The 14,203-nt window shown below is 36.6% G+C and overlaps 2 long non-coding RNA genes across 3 annotated transcripts; one reads left to right on the top strand and one right to left on the bottom strand.

The window, feature by feature from the left end:
- Positions 1–4,554: 4,554 nt before the first annotated feature.
- On the bottom strand, positions 4,555–5,061 carry LOC147523497 (uncharacterized). Its single transcript, XR_015196510.1, has 2 exons — positions 5,009–5,061; positions 4,555–4,930 (listed from the first exon to the last, which is right to left on the bottom strand). It is a non-coding gene; the product is annotated as an uncharacterized LOC147523497 (long non-coding RNA).
- A 7,474-nt stretch (positions 5,062–12,535) lies between these two features.
- LOC147523496 (uncharacterized) lies at positions 12,536–13,143 on the top strand. Of its 2 annotated transcripts, none has more exons than XR_015196506.1 (3): positions 12,536–12,723; positions 12,817–12,948; positions 13,051–13,143. It is a non-coding gene; the product is annotated as an uncharacterized LOC147523496 (long non-coding RNA). The 2 variants fall into 2 exon arrangements; XR_015196509.1 differs by having other exon boundaries at positions 13,039–13,143.
- The last annotated feature ends 1,060 nt before the right edge of the window (positions 13,144–14,203 follow it).

Here is a 14,203-nt window from a genome sequence, read left to right as displayed (position 1 = left end):
ATTACAAGTATGTCATTGGTCCCCAAAAAATTGTATTCGAAACCCCAAACTTAAACGACCCCGCCAGTCGTTTTTGATTAGAATAAACGATTGGCACACACACCGTTTGGGACTTAGTCAAAACGACGACACACCTGGTCAAGAGCCCAAAAAAACGTAACTTTGAATTTTTTTCAAAGTTCAAATCTTAACGACATGGCCACATCGTTTTGACTAAGTCCAAACGGTGTGGCCATATCGCTGAGATTTAGTCCAAACAATGTGGCCATATCGTTTGGGGATTTTTCTAAGTCCAAACGGTGTGGCCATTTTTTTATAAGTCAAAATCCCAAACGACATGGGCAAAACGACGTTTTACGTCAATGGTTTTGAACTTTGAAAAAAAATTCAAAGTTATGTTTTTGGGCTCTTGACCGGGTGGTCGTCGTTTGGACTAAGTCCTAAACGGTGTGCCAAGTCGTTGTGACTTAGTCCAAACGAATCCAAAGCCGGGTCATTTAAGTTTGGGGTTTTGAATTCAATTTTTTGGGAATCAATAACATACTTGTAATAATTGTTTTTTTTTTTTTTTTAAACCAATGGCACACTTGTAATAATCGTTTTTTTTTAGAGTCCGCCCAACACAAATTGGGGTCCGACAGTAACAAATACCTTAATAAATTGTATCAATGGTGATAGAGACAGAGAGAGGGGGTAAAATAAAATTAAAGGTATATATTTACTAATTTTACAACTTTGTTTTCCTCTAATACTTTTTTAATAAAACATGGAAAATTTAATATCTTATGATATTTTGAAAAAGAGTATATTTATGATCACAAGTCGACATCCACTCTGATAGTTTTATTTGTTTATCAATTTTTTAGCTTTCCAAACGGTTTTACAATTTTATTTGTTTATTTGTTTATCAATTTTTTAGCTTTACCTCCTTTGGAAAACCAAAATACCAACCAACATTCAAATGTTCTTATAGAAAGCCTATATGAATGCCTTACCTATGGGAGATAGGTTGGCTTCTTGGAAGATGGAGGGGGACTTTTCTTGCCCCCTATGCAATACCAGTTTGGAGGCAGAAAACCATCCTGCTTTTTTTAATGTGATTGGACCGTAAAATTGTGGTTCACTTCCAAGCTTGGGTTTAAGAATGGAGATTCAGGCGTGAACAACACTAAGGATTGGATCTCCAAATTCATAAGTGGAGAGCAACAATAAGAGCCAACACATAGGTCGAGGCAGAGTTCAAGCTTGTTATCTCCTATACAACATCCGAAAACTAGGAATGAAGCCAAATTTGAACAAAGGCTCCCTAATAGAGAAAGACTTCTCAGAAGGAGTGAGATGGAGGCATGCAACTGCTACAAGGGCTTTGCTACTACCAGAATGCAAAATGAGAACTCTCTCCCTTCTGAAGACTACTTTAATCAAAACTTTTTTGAGTTTGATTCTTTGTTCCCTGTTATTCCTAATGAGTGTATTAATATAAGATATGATCGCCTTCGTATGGGGTATGTCGGGAAGCAAACACCGGTACTATAGCTTGGGATTCAGAAGGAAAGGTAGTAGGGGCAGGTACTAGGAGATTCCGAGCAAAGTCTGCAGAGGAAGCAGAGATGGTGGCTGCTGAGGTGGCACTAGGACTTGCATTGCTTCATGGGTGGACTGCTGTGTATATAGAAGGGGACTGCTTAGAGGTCACTAAGGCTCTTAATAGCCAGACATGTTCTTGGAAGACTGAGAGTTTGAGAGACTATGTAGTAAAGTTAACCTCTAATTTTGCTTTCTGCAAGTTTAAGTGGATCTCTAGGAGGTCTAATGGAGAGACACATTTGCTTGCACAATGGGTTTTCCATAAGCAGCAAATGGACCAGCTTCCTATGTGTATCTTGAAAGACAAGTTAACCCCTGTTCTGGTTTGATGGATAAGTAATATATATGGTATTATAAAAAAAAAAAAAAAAAAAAAAAAGCTTTACCCCCCTAGAACTTAGGCCAATTAGTTTTTAACTCCCCTCAGGTTATTTCATCTAGAGGTTTACCTCCAAGATCACACCACATCCAAGTCAACTGTTATCTTTTTGGTCAATGCATATAAAAAGACTTCATTGCCCTTTGCCCTCTTAGTAATTTTATGGTTTTACCCCCTCAGAACTTAGGCCAATTAGTTTTATCCCCCCCAGTTCTTTCGTTAGAGGTTTACCTTGAGAGACCCATAACACATCAAAGTCAATCGAAGTTTGATTTGTGATGTTTTTGGTCAAGACAAATGAATAGACTATAATGCTCTTTTCTACGTATAATTACATAAATACCCTGTGATTTTGGCAAATTGGAATTTAAATCATCTAGGACACATGTCATGATCTTGTGAACTCTATCCGATAGCTACCACCAATCCTTATCAAATGACATCCACACCCTTAGCATTATAAAATTACATAATTAACCTCACAGTTGTTAAAAGCTACATGTATGCTAGGAGAAAACCAATCGTGAAAGAGCAATGAAGTCTTTTTATGTGGTAGTGGTGTATGACTTGGAGAAGATAATGCTATAGTGATGGTAGTGATGGTGTATGGCCGTCGGATAGAGTTCACAATATCATGACATGTGTCCTAGATGATTTGAATTCCAATTTTGTCTTCGCCAAAGTTACAGGGTATTTATGTAATTATATCTAGAAAAGGGCATCATAGTTTTTTTGCATTTGTCTTGACCAAAAACATTACGGTCAAACTTAGTTGACTTGGATGTGTTGTGGACTTGGGGGGGGGGGGGGTAAAACTAATTGGCCTAAGTTCTAAGGGGGTAAACCTCTAGATGAAAGAACTTGAGGGAATTGAATAAAGCTAATTGGCCTAAGTTCTGGAGGATAATGCTAGAAAACTATTAAAATGGCAAAGGGCAATAAAGTATTTTTACATGTATTAACCAAAAAGATAATAGTTGACTTGGATGTGGTGTGATCTTGGGAGGGGTAAAGCTAGAAAACTGTTTGTTTATTGGAAACAAGTATGTGTGTTTGATCACAACTACTTTCTCTCAAACATGTATTCGACAATTGTATATATATTTTATAAATAAATGTGCTCAAACATTAGTAATAGAAGTTTGATCTCTTTGAATTGGTAGGTATTTTGATTAATTTGTTTTGTCGATTTCATTACCACATTCAATCTTATTTGTCCAATTGTCACGCTTCCATATTTATTTTCGTAACATAACTCAATTCGATTTTTATAAGTAATTGTGAGAATAAAAAAAGTTAAAAAAAATACATTAAAGTTTCACCGGATGTGTTTGTTATGACAAAATAAAATGTTTGTGCAAAGATCTAATATTAATAACTCCGAAGTTTTTCAAACAATTTGCTGTAATTGTTGGGTTTGATCATGATTAAACGGTTGTACAATGGGATAAGATTGTACAATGATTGAATACAACTGAATTAAATCTATGGGGACAATCATTTTACAGGTTGGGTTCACTTGAAGCTTGTGGAAAAGGCAAATGAAGAAAGTTTGTCTGCTTTTTCCGAGTTAGATGAAAGGGTCAGGGGCGGAGTTGGTGGTGCAATCGAGAGACTCGAGGGGCACCTAAAACGAAATTAGAGCATAAAGTAACTGCAAAGAGAATATTAGAACAAGAGACTTTTGTTTTCCATTTTTGTATTTTGTTTGTGAGTTAAAATTTTGTAGTCTGTTTGAAATAAACCTGATTTTAAGGAAGAATCTACCTTGTAAGCTTCTATGTGCAGATAACTGCATGGAGGTGTTACTTCTCTTATTTTTTTCCCTGCATTTTTAAGAATTTATGGTCATGTTGGCTTCTTTTCTATTCTTCTTTTTTTGAAAATGTGAATTCCATTAAACTGAAATAAAAAGTTGCAACTAATTAGGAACTTAGGATATGATTAGGAGGATCCCCAAAGCAATGAGAAGCCATTGAGCTAAAAGATGGGCCTTCTGCACAGAAGCAAGGCAAAAAAATAGCACTAATAGTACATGACAGAGTTTGCAAAATGAAAAGTAAAACACTGAGAATCTGCTTTAACGCAAAGGTCACCATTTTTAATCATCTCAAATAATCAATGATTGCTTCGTTATCTGGAACAATATGCCTTCATGTCAATACAACTTTGTGCCAACAACATTGCAACTTCAGGCCCAATATTTGTGCTTCCTCATCTTCTCATGCTCTGACATTTCGTGTTTTGCTGGTTATATGAACCTTAACCTTTCATTCTCTCCCCTAGATGGTTGGATCCCATTGGCACTTTGGCAGTCAGCAATCTCAGTGTCTAAGTACTTTAGAGGAAAATTTGCTATATTTATTTCCCGTATCAGAAGCAAATTCCAATTGCTGGTCGACCCTTCTAAATGGTTTTCTGTAACAGTTTTAGAGGCCTGTTTTAGACTGAGATTTGTTTCATGCATTTGAAAATTCCTTTTCAAATTTCCTAATAATCACATTTGAAATTCCACAAGTTTTATTGGGTTTAATTTGAGTGTCACAAGCAATGTACGATGTGTTGACCGAACTTCTTAACTGAAAAAACTAAAACCCAATACCTTTTAGGGTTGCCCAATTCTTCAACATTTAATGTGAAAATTGTGAAAATAATAAGCCATGAGCTTAATACAAAACTTACGTCACAACTTACAACCATATTTTTTAATTAATACAACCTTAATTAACTCAGATGAATGGTAACTTTTAACACTTTCGCTGGTGGTGTTTCTCCATCCCCTTGTACGTTTTTTCTTAATGTTGTGTCTTTGTTCTCTGATTCTCCTATCTGTCAAAAACTCGGCAGCATTCATAAAGCCTGAATACAGGGAGGCTCCTCAGGACTATTTGAATACCACAAAAGGTGTATTCCAAGAAAACGGAAAGAATCCTCCAAAGCTATTTCATGATTATGCCTTCTTTCCTGTAAATTTCGAAATAAGATCATTGAGAAAAAACTGGGAAGAAAGATGGGTTTGTAGAATTGAGAACTACGAATTACCATTGGAATTATCAGGCAATCTGTTCCCCCTTTGTTCACCACCCTTTTAGTTGAATTAATAATGTAAAAGGAGTCTTACACACAATTAAAGGTGCAGATGTCCACAGAGGAATGTATATCTCAACATTCATAAAAAGTAAGGGCCTGATCTCCACTAGATGTCACTCCTGCTACTCAAAGTCAAAAGGGTAATTGACTGAATCGACCACGATAAATCCACGTTGTTCTCCAACCAGCCATGCCTTCTAATTTTGACTTTTTCAACTGGTTTTTGACTTTTTTGCCCTTCCTTACAACACTCTCTTTCCTCTGCCACACTCTCTCTCCTCTGCAACACTTTCTCTCCTCCTCAGACTACGATGTTGACATGCATGGCGGATAATTATCCGTTAGATTCTCTTAAGCGATACGCGCAATGATTAACGACCGCTGACTTTCAACCCAAAGAAAATGAAAACGGACTTTTTTGACTTTCAACCCAAAGAAAATGAATTTATGGATCTTTAACAACTTTTCGTTTGTTTTTGTAACCAAAGACGAGACAATTTATGGATCTAATATCAACAACTTTTACGTTGTTTTTGTAATTCAAAGACGAGACAATATTTACCTCGCTTTTTATTTTGCCAACCTCAAAAAGATTTTTACAAAGCTCTTTAACTTTGCTTACACTTTTTTCTCTACTTTATCGGGTTCTTTTCTTTAACACTTTTTGATCCTCTATGCTACACTTTTTTCTGGGTTCCTTTTTGATCCTCTACTTTTCTTTTGATTTTTCTAAGAATTGTGATGGATGAAAAAAACTCAAACCTCGATAATGGTCAATTTGATGTTTGTTTAGTTGTCTTTAGTGTTGGGTTGTTTCTATGTAGGTTTATGTTTCGGTTTGCTTCTTTGTAGTTTTACGTAGAAGTGTGAGTGTTTTTTTTATAAGGTTTTCATAGTGGTTTACCATTTCCAAGTTGATTTTGTTGTCATAGTTATTGTATTTATACAAGGGTTATACAATGTCATAAATGTAGAACAATAAACAAAAGAACTTTATTGTCATTTTATTAAAAGCTCATACTTTTTATTGTGCTAACTTTGTACTAGGAATTCGATATGTTTATTTATTCAGGTTCATTCGATATGTTTATTTATTATGATGGCAAGATGAAATTTGACAATCATGGTGTGCTGAAGTATCTAGGGGGTGGTGAGGTGAAATTGAGAGTGTTTGATGTCGATACTCCCTTTGAAGGATTCATGTGTCTTGTTGAAGCTGTGTCATCTCCCATTAGATTGGGTTTTTTCTGTTAGGTATTTGATGAACAAGTCCCCTTGTAGAATCGATGAAGAAACGGACTACTTGAACATAATTAAAAAGCAGAAGAAGACTCCAACGAAAGCAATGAAAGTTTGGGTTATCAATGAAGCAATCGTCTTCACACCATGTGGTATGGGAGCAGGACAAATTAGAAGATCAAGTCCTGGACAGCCTACTGTGAAAAACAAAAAAGTTCGTACTGAGCTGTTTAAAGAAGATAGTGTTACTCCTGGAAACGGTGGTGGACAACCTAGAGGGCAGAATAAACCGGTTAGTAGTGAGCTATTTAAACAAGAAATGGTTAGAAGTGCAAGTCCTGGATCAAGTTATGGAATTCCTAGTACGAAGAAGAAACAAGTTTGTAGTGAGCCGTTTAAACCTTCTCTGCCAAAGAGTGCTTGTCCTGGATCAAGTGGTTGAGAACATTGTATTAAAAATAAACTCAATGAAGAAATTCCAATTACTGATTCTCCAAGGAAACAATCTTTTTTGAAAGAAAAAGTGCTAGCTCGACAAAAATATTCTTTCAATCAATTTAAACAATTAAACTTGTGGACGAACCAATAGGTAAATCACTAATTTTATTTTAGTTATTCTTAGTTCCTATGGTTTGGTTGCTGACGGTTATAAACGTTGTGTTCTCCAAATAGTCCGCTAGAACAACCTTCAACTGCAACTCGTCAATTGCAAGATGTGGTAAATGAAAATGTCGTTGAAAATGTCCCACACAGCTTGGAGACGTTCGAAAAGGTCATGGTAGGTGAGGGATGGGGAACAAGTAGTACACCTGTAAATATGTTAGTTACGCATAAATGTCTGTTCAATTACTCACATTTAATAACCGTTTTAGATTTTTTTTCCCAAAGGGAAGCTCAAGTGCAGTTGGTAGTTGCAAATCAATAGAAGAAAGGATACCTCTTTCAATTGTCATTGAAGGTGAGCAGTATAAATATTACAGGGGATAATTATAGTTTAAGTTGCTGATAGTCCGTGCACTAATGGTTGACCTATTATAATGTAGAGGATGATCCCACTGGTATTGAAGATGCTGATCAACCAGACTATGAAGAGTTTGATTCTCAAAATCCATATGGAGATACAGCTGACATTCCTAAAGAATACATAATTGCCAGTCCTCGAAGTAATGAGGAGGTTGAAATTTCAAAATGAAGATGAAGTTCAAATACTAAATGATTTAGTTGATACAGCTGACATTCCTAAATAAAACATAATCGGCAGTTCTCGAAGTAATGAGGAGGTTGAATTTCAAAATGAATATGAAGATGAAGTTCAAATACTAAATGATTTAATTGATATAGATGATATTCCTCAAGAAAATATAATCGGCAGTTCTCAAAGTAATGAGGATATTGAATTTCAAAATGAATATGAAGATGCTACTGTGAGTGAAGTTGTGGTAGTTGAAGATGATCAAGATGATCAAGTTGAAGAATACGATCGTGGTAATGGAGATATATGGTCGACTCCGAATCGAAGTCAAGAGTATTTGTGGGGGGACACACCTATGACAGTTGTGAATGATGGCGATGAGGAAGGTGAGATTGATTTTAAATTGGAGGGAATGGTTGATGCTAGGGTTATTGGTGCTAAAGATCTGAATTCTGAAGACGTAGGTCAGGGATATGATCCTTTGTGTGGTTCTCATAGTCCAAAAACCACTACGAATCAAAGTGAGATTGTAAATCCTTGTAATGAGGGGTTGAAGTTTGCACCCCCTAAAGTAGGGCAGCATTACGCCACTCGAGATGATCTTGTGAAGGACATGAAATTTTATGCAATTGCACATATGTTTGATTTACGTCGTTGCAATACTACCTCCCAAAAGTTGGTAATCAAGTGTAAGGCAATTAACTGTCCATTTCATTTGTATGCAAAACCTGCAACTGGGTCTGATATGTGGGTGGTTATAACTTATAGAGATGCACACACTTGTGCACAAGATAAGGCTGTTTCAAAAAATTCACAAGAAGACGCAAAGTGGGTTTCAGAAATTGCTATATCCAAGCTTAAGGACAATGAAGAATTGACTGCAAAGAACTTCAGTTGGAGGTGAAACAATCACAACTAATTGATGTAACATATAAAGTTGCGTGGAGGGCCAGAGAAATTACGTTAGAAAAGATCAGAGTACTATTGTAACTGTCAGCAACTATGAGGATAACCAGTAGCAATATGTAAAGTCTTAGTACAATTCTATTTTTAGGGTATACTATGAAGAACATGTATCATCTTTTCGATTAACTTGTATCTGTCATGGCGTGTAACTGGTAGGCATATGTAACCTGAGCTGGTGTATTTTGTTTCGATGTAGATAATAGGCAACTTCAGTCAATCATACCAGATGCTGCCAGTTTATTTTAAAGAACTGAAGAAAATTGATCCAGATTGTCATACTGATATAATAACAACAAGCGAGCACAGGTTTGAGCATTTGTTTTTGAGCTATGGCGTAACTGTTTGTGCTTATAGAAGGTGCCTTCGTCCGTTGATTATGATCGATGGGATTTTCATGAATGGTAGATACAAGTATGTCATCCTAACTGCTCTTTCTGTTGATGGAGATAGTCATTGCTTTCCAATTGCAGTTGGTGTAGTCCCAAAAGAGAATAATGAACATTGGGATTGGTTTCTTCAAAAACTCAGAGATGCTGTAGTTGGTCCTACAGATAAATTTATTCTATTATCAAATAGGCATACAAGTATTCTCCAGGCAGTGCAAAAAATCATTCCAAATGCGTACCATTGCTTTTGTGCACAATATATCTCCAACAATGTTAGCAAAGAAGACACCAAAGGGAGAGTTAAGGCCGCAGCATAAACTTATAATAAAGCTGACTTTGTGAAAATCATGTGTCGCATTTGGTGTAGTGATAGTAAAGGTTATGCAAAAATAATAAAGATTCCGAAGGAACAGTGGTCATTTGCCTATGCTAAAATGAGAAGGTATGGAATTTGTTATACAAATCATATCGAGAGTTGGAATAAGATGATTATGCCTGAGCGAGCTATGCCAATTACATCTCTGGTAAATGGTATTCGAATGAACATGATGAGACACTTTTATGACTATCGGGTCATGGCTTTGAAGCTGACGAAATCAGCTGAGGATGTAATCATTTCCTCTCGTTATGTTAGTCGGCCGTTTACTACAATAAGGGCTAGTGAGTACGTATACTCGGTTACTAGCGTAGGGCGCACGGATACAGTTGACCTACTAAAAAAATGTTGTACATGTGGTTTTTTTCAACAAGTTGGTATTCCTTACAACCATGTAATGAAGGCCATTGATGATGGTCAGTTTTGTGTATATGACTTCTGCCTGTCGTGCTACTTAAAGGAAACGATGATGGATACCTACCAAGGGAATTGGACACCGATGAAGGGCAAAGAACAGTGGCATTGGGGAAGTTACAACATCATGGTTCGTCCTCCCACAGATGAGGTAATGCCTGACAGGCCCCAAAAGAAGAGGAAATGTTCTAAAGGGGAGGGTGTGCCAGTGCAAAGGAGAAGGTGCAGCCGTTGTGGTGCCCTTGGACACAACATAGCAACCTGCCCTAATGCGACAAATGATGATGCTTGGATTGACTTTTCAGCTTGGGTTCCAGCTGATTTTACCAACGAAGACAACATTTGAGTCAACCATCAGCGACAAATATAAGTACTGTGAGCAACTAAGCTTGTAATGTTATTTAGATTTTCTTTTACCTTTCAATGACTATGTAAGTTATTTGGGAATCAATGTAATGGTATTTTGTTGTTTATACTTGCAGGTGTTTTGTCTATTGAAGTTATCAATATGTAAGGTGGCAAAAAAAACAAATACTATAAAATTAACGCCACAATTGAAACACTTAGGATTGTAACTTAAAATTAGATACGTTATCTAAACAAACCACTAAATTCAAAATATTATGTTTATCAGAACGGAGCACTGCAAAATTAGACACATAAGTTTCAAAATAATAACAAACATCTGAAAATGAGAGCATTTCGATGTCCCCTAGTTCTTGTCTTCAAACTATTTTTTGTCCCTCCGGGTCGGCCAGACCCATCTTGAAAGATCCTTAGTTTTGTTGTTTTTGCATCCTTCACCAGACTACACGGCTTCCAATTTGTATCATCATGAGTCTCTTCATCTGGGTCAATGTGGAGTTGGTACTTTCGAAGAGCTTCTTCAACATCCTCCATGACTTGGTCACTTCTAGCTGCATCTGCTGCACTCTGTTGGCATTGGTTAGCCTCCAGTTGGACCAACTCATTAGCAGGTTCAACATCCTCCTTGACTTGGTCACTTCCAGCTGCATCTGCTGCACTCTGTTGGCATTGGTTAGACTCCACTTGGACCAACTCATTAGTAGGTTCAACATCCTCCTTCACTTGGTCACTTCCTGCTGCATCTGCTTCCCTTTGTTGGCATTGCTCCGTCTCCACTTGGTTCTCAGTGGCAGGTTCAACATCCTTGTTCACTTGGTCACTTCCAGCTTTAACAACCTTAGGTTCAACATCCTTGTTCACTTGGTCACATCCAGCTTCAACATCTTCAGGTTCAACATCCTTGTTCACTTGGTCACTTCCAGCTTCAACATCCTTTATCACTTGACTCTGTTGGCATTGGTCAATGTCCAATTGGTTCTGAGTAGCTGCTTCAGCATCCTTGGGTTCTTTGTTAATCCCAGCTGAATCTGCTTCACTCTGTACCTCTATGCCAATGTCAACTTGCTTCAATGCCTCTGTCCCAGTAGCTGCTACATCCATAGACACTTGGTTATAAGTAGCTGCTTCAGCATCCTTGGGCTCTTTGTCAATCCCATCTGAATTTGCTTCACTCTGTACCTCTATGCCAATGTCAACTTGCTTCAATGCCTCTGTCCCAGTAGCTGCTACATCCTTGGACACTTAGTTCTCTGCTTACAGACTTGCTTCTGTCAACTTCTCTTCAAATTCTTTTCTCTTCTTAGCCACTTCATCTGGATTTAATCCATAGGATATAATGTCCATTCCAATCCTCAGCCGCATTCTAAATGGTTGCATGTCAATATTGTTTACCCTATCAGGAACACCTCTAAGAAGGCTATCAATAAAAGCAAGGCAATATAAATCACAATTGTTGGAATCTGGTTGTTGTGTGACACTAACAAATTCATGAGCCCATGGTGTGTTCAAATCAACAGTGGAGCTTGGATCAACACACCTGAGCACATAATGAATCATTCTCTCCAAAGCTAGTTGTTCATTAGAAATTTGGTTTCCACCAAGAGAATCATAGGTGCACACTTTCATCTCTTTAAAGTTAAAGACATCAACAATCTAGTGACTACCATGAACTTGAAGAGGTACAATTACTCCCTTACCCTGTACTGGGTGCGGTTGATTTCTAATCCTTCCTTCAAAAGAGTCCAAATACTCTTTCACAATTTCATCTGTATGGTACAAACCATTAACCACTCTTTCCTCTGGGCTTGCAGCTCGAAAACTTGGGTCTTGTAACTTATTCTTGAATATCCCATACTCTTTTATCATGAATTTCTACATCCACAAAGTGATGATTAAGCTTATCAAACTTAAGTAAAATTAGTGAGTAAGCTTCAATAGAAACTTAGTATTAAAGTATAGAGAACTCACAGCAAAGTAAACATCTCCACAATAGTATACACTTCATCTTCCGGAATGACATGTTCCTTACAGTGCTGCTTATACCACCTTGTCAATAGCTTGACATATAAGCTGAGAACCTATAAAATAATCAAATAGGAATTAGTGACAATTAATGTAACGCCCCAAAATCTTCAATAAAGATTAGGAGGCGTTAATAAGATTACGTTCAATATTAATAATATAAAATCAACGATAAACCATCATATATTTTTTTTCTACAAAAAATCCGCTGAGTTTCCACTACTAAAATAAGGGTTTTTTGTGTCACTTTTTTTTTAGATCTTGTGTCATTCACTACCAAAAAGTGACACACAAAAATTTGATGTGTCACTTTTATATGGAACGAGGGTTGACGTGTTGCTTCTAAGAAAAGTGACACAAGTACTTTAATTTTTTGGGTTACTCTATTTGAAAGTGACACTAATGTTTTGCCTTCTTGTGTCACTTTTCACTAAAGAGAAAACAAATAAAAGACAACTGCAATAAAACTACTAATAAAAGGAAAAAAAACGACACAAGTATAGTAACTTAGACCAAAATACAAAATTATACTCGAAGTCTCAGACTCATATTTGTGCGCTATTTGTTTCAAATGAAAAGAGAAGAAAATAAAAAAGAGATCGAAATAAATTATTGAAGTCCTAAACCGGAAAATACTTCTCGTCTGTCGTTGCTCAATGTTCTCTCTTGCTGCCACTGCTCAATCTTCTCTCTCACTGCCAATTTAGTAAGTACCCATTCACCATCTTCTTCCTTTTCTAGGGTTTTAGTTCTTCAAGTATCACTAATCTCTCACTTTCGAATTTTTTGTTTTCCGTAGGGATTCCATTGCTAAACTAGGGTTTATACAAATTTGATCTCGCTTTCTTCAAAGGTGCAATTTTTATTTGCTTACTTGCTTGAATTTATTGAAGAACATCCACGACATAATGGTCAGCAAGATGTATGATCTGTAAGTGCTAAATTTCCACGTCCACCTTAAATATTTTGTATTGCTTCCTTGTTCATTTTATTCAATTGGCTTGTATTTATTTACATGCAGTCTCTTGTGTAGGAAACAAGCTAGGATCTCTATCTGCTAGTGATATGATAAGCATCATGCTTGAAAAGAATGGAAAGACTGTTGATTTTCTATCCGAGGGTCTCTATCGATCGTGATTCGCCATTCAGGTATAAACTTATGGTCGCATCAACATTTATCTTCTTTTTAATTTGCTTTTGAGTTCACCAATTTCGTTATAATTTGTTGTAAATGGTGAGTGCACAGGAGGTTTATTGGAGTATGGCATCTGCGTGATCCGAAGCTAATGGAATCGACTACACTAATCCTGAAGAGGTTTGATTTTTTATGCATGATCTTAGTTTTTAATGTACCGTGGCTATATGTATATTTAAGTATGATTGTGCTAATTGATGTATTTTTAATATCTGCGGCCAGCTCGAATTGGTAGTTGCAACTCTTATAGATCTTGATGCAATGGATGGTAAAAGTAGTGTATCACTATTAGCGGAATGCTCAAGCTCTCCTAACGTAAGCACAAGGTAAAGTTTTCTCCTAATTCCCTCTTATACTCTTGATATTGTTGTACGTCACATATGAAATTGTTTACAAGCTTAGCAACTCTGATAAAACACGAAACTGCACCAGTTTAAAATCTATGAGATTACAATAGTGAATTTTAGCTTGTAAGTTCAAAACGAAACAAGAATAGGAGCCGGAATCAAGGTGACAACAGTGAATTAGGAACCCTATTGAGATGATCATAGAAGTTTACACACTTCGACATCAGTAAAGCTACTTTACCTTACTACAAAATTGCCAACAATGCCAATCTTAGTGAATTCAGTGATCCAGACAGTTGTGTGATCTTTGGAGCATGGGATGTGAGTCTAGTTCTTGTTCAAATTCTAATGTGAGTCTAGTGATGGTACTGCTTCATTTTATTTGAAATTAAGAGTCCTTTTGAAACTAGAACAAAAGGAAATATATCATTATATTATATTATATTCATCTGAAATGGAAAAGCTTTTGTGGAAATATATCGCAGAGCATACCAAACAAGACATGTGTTCACCCCATGGGGCATATTACAACTACTTAAATTGTACCCAAAAAAATTACTTGATTTAGATCTTATGTTTAATTGTGATGACAATCCAGTTATCATGAAAGATTCTTACACAGAACCCAATGCCACAGTTTCACG

This window comes from Coptis chinensis, chromosome 1 (assembly GCF_015680905.1).
Source record: "Coptis chinensis isolate HL-2020 chromosome 1, ASM1568090v1, whole genome shotgun sequence".
NCBI lineage: Eukaryota > Viridiplantae > Streptophyta > Magnoliopsida > Ranunculales > Ranunculaceae > Coptis > Coptis chinensis.
This window is presented reverse-complemented; position numbering and strand designations above follow the sequence as displayed.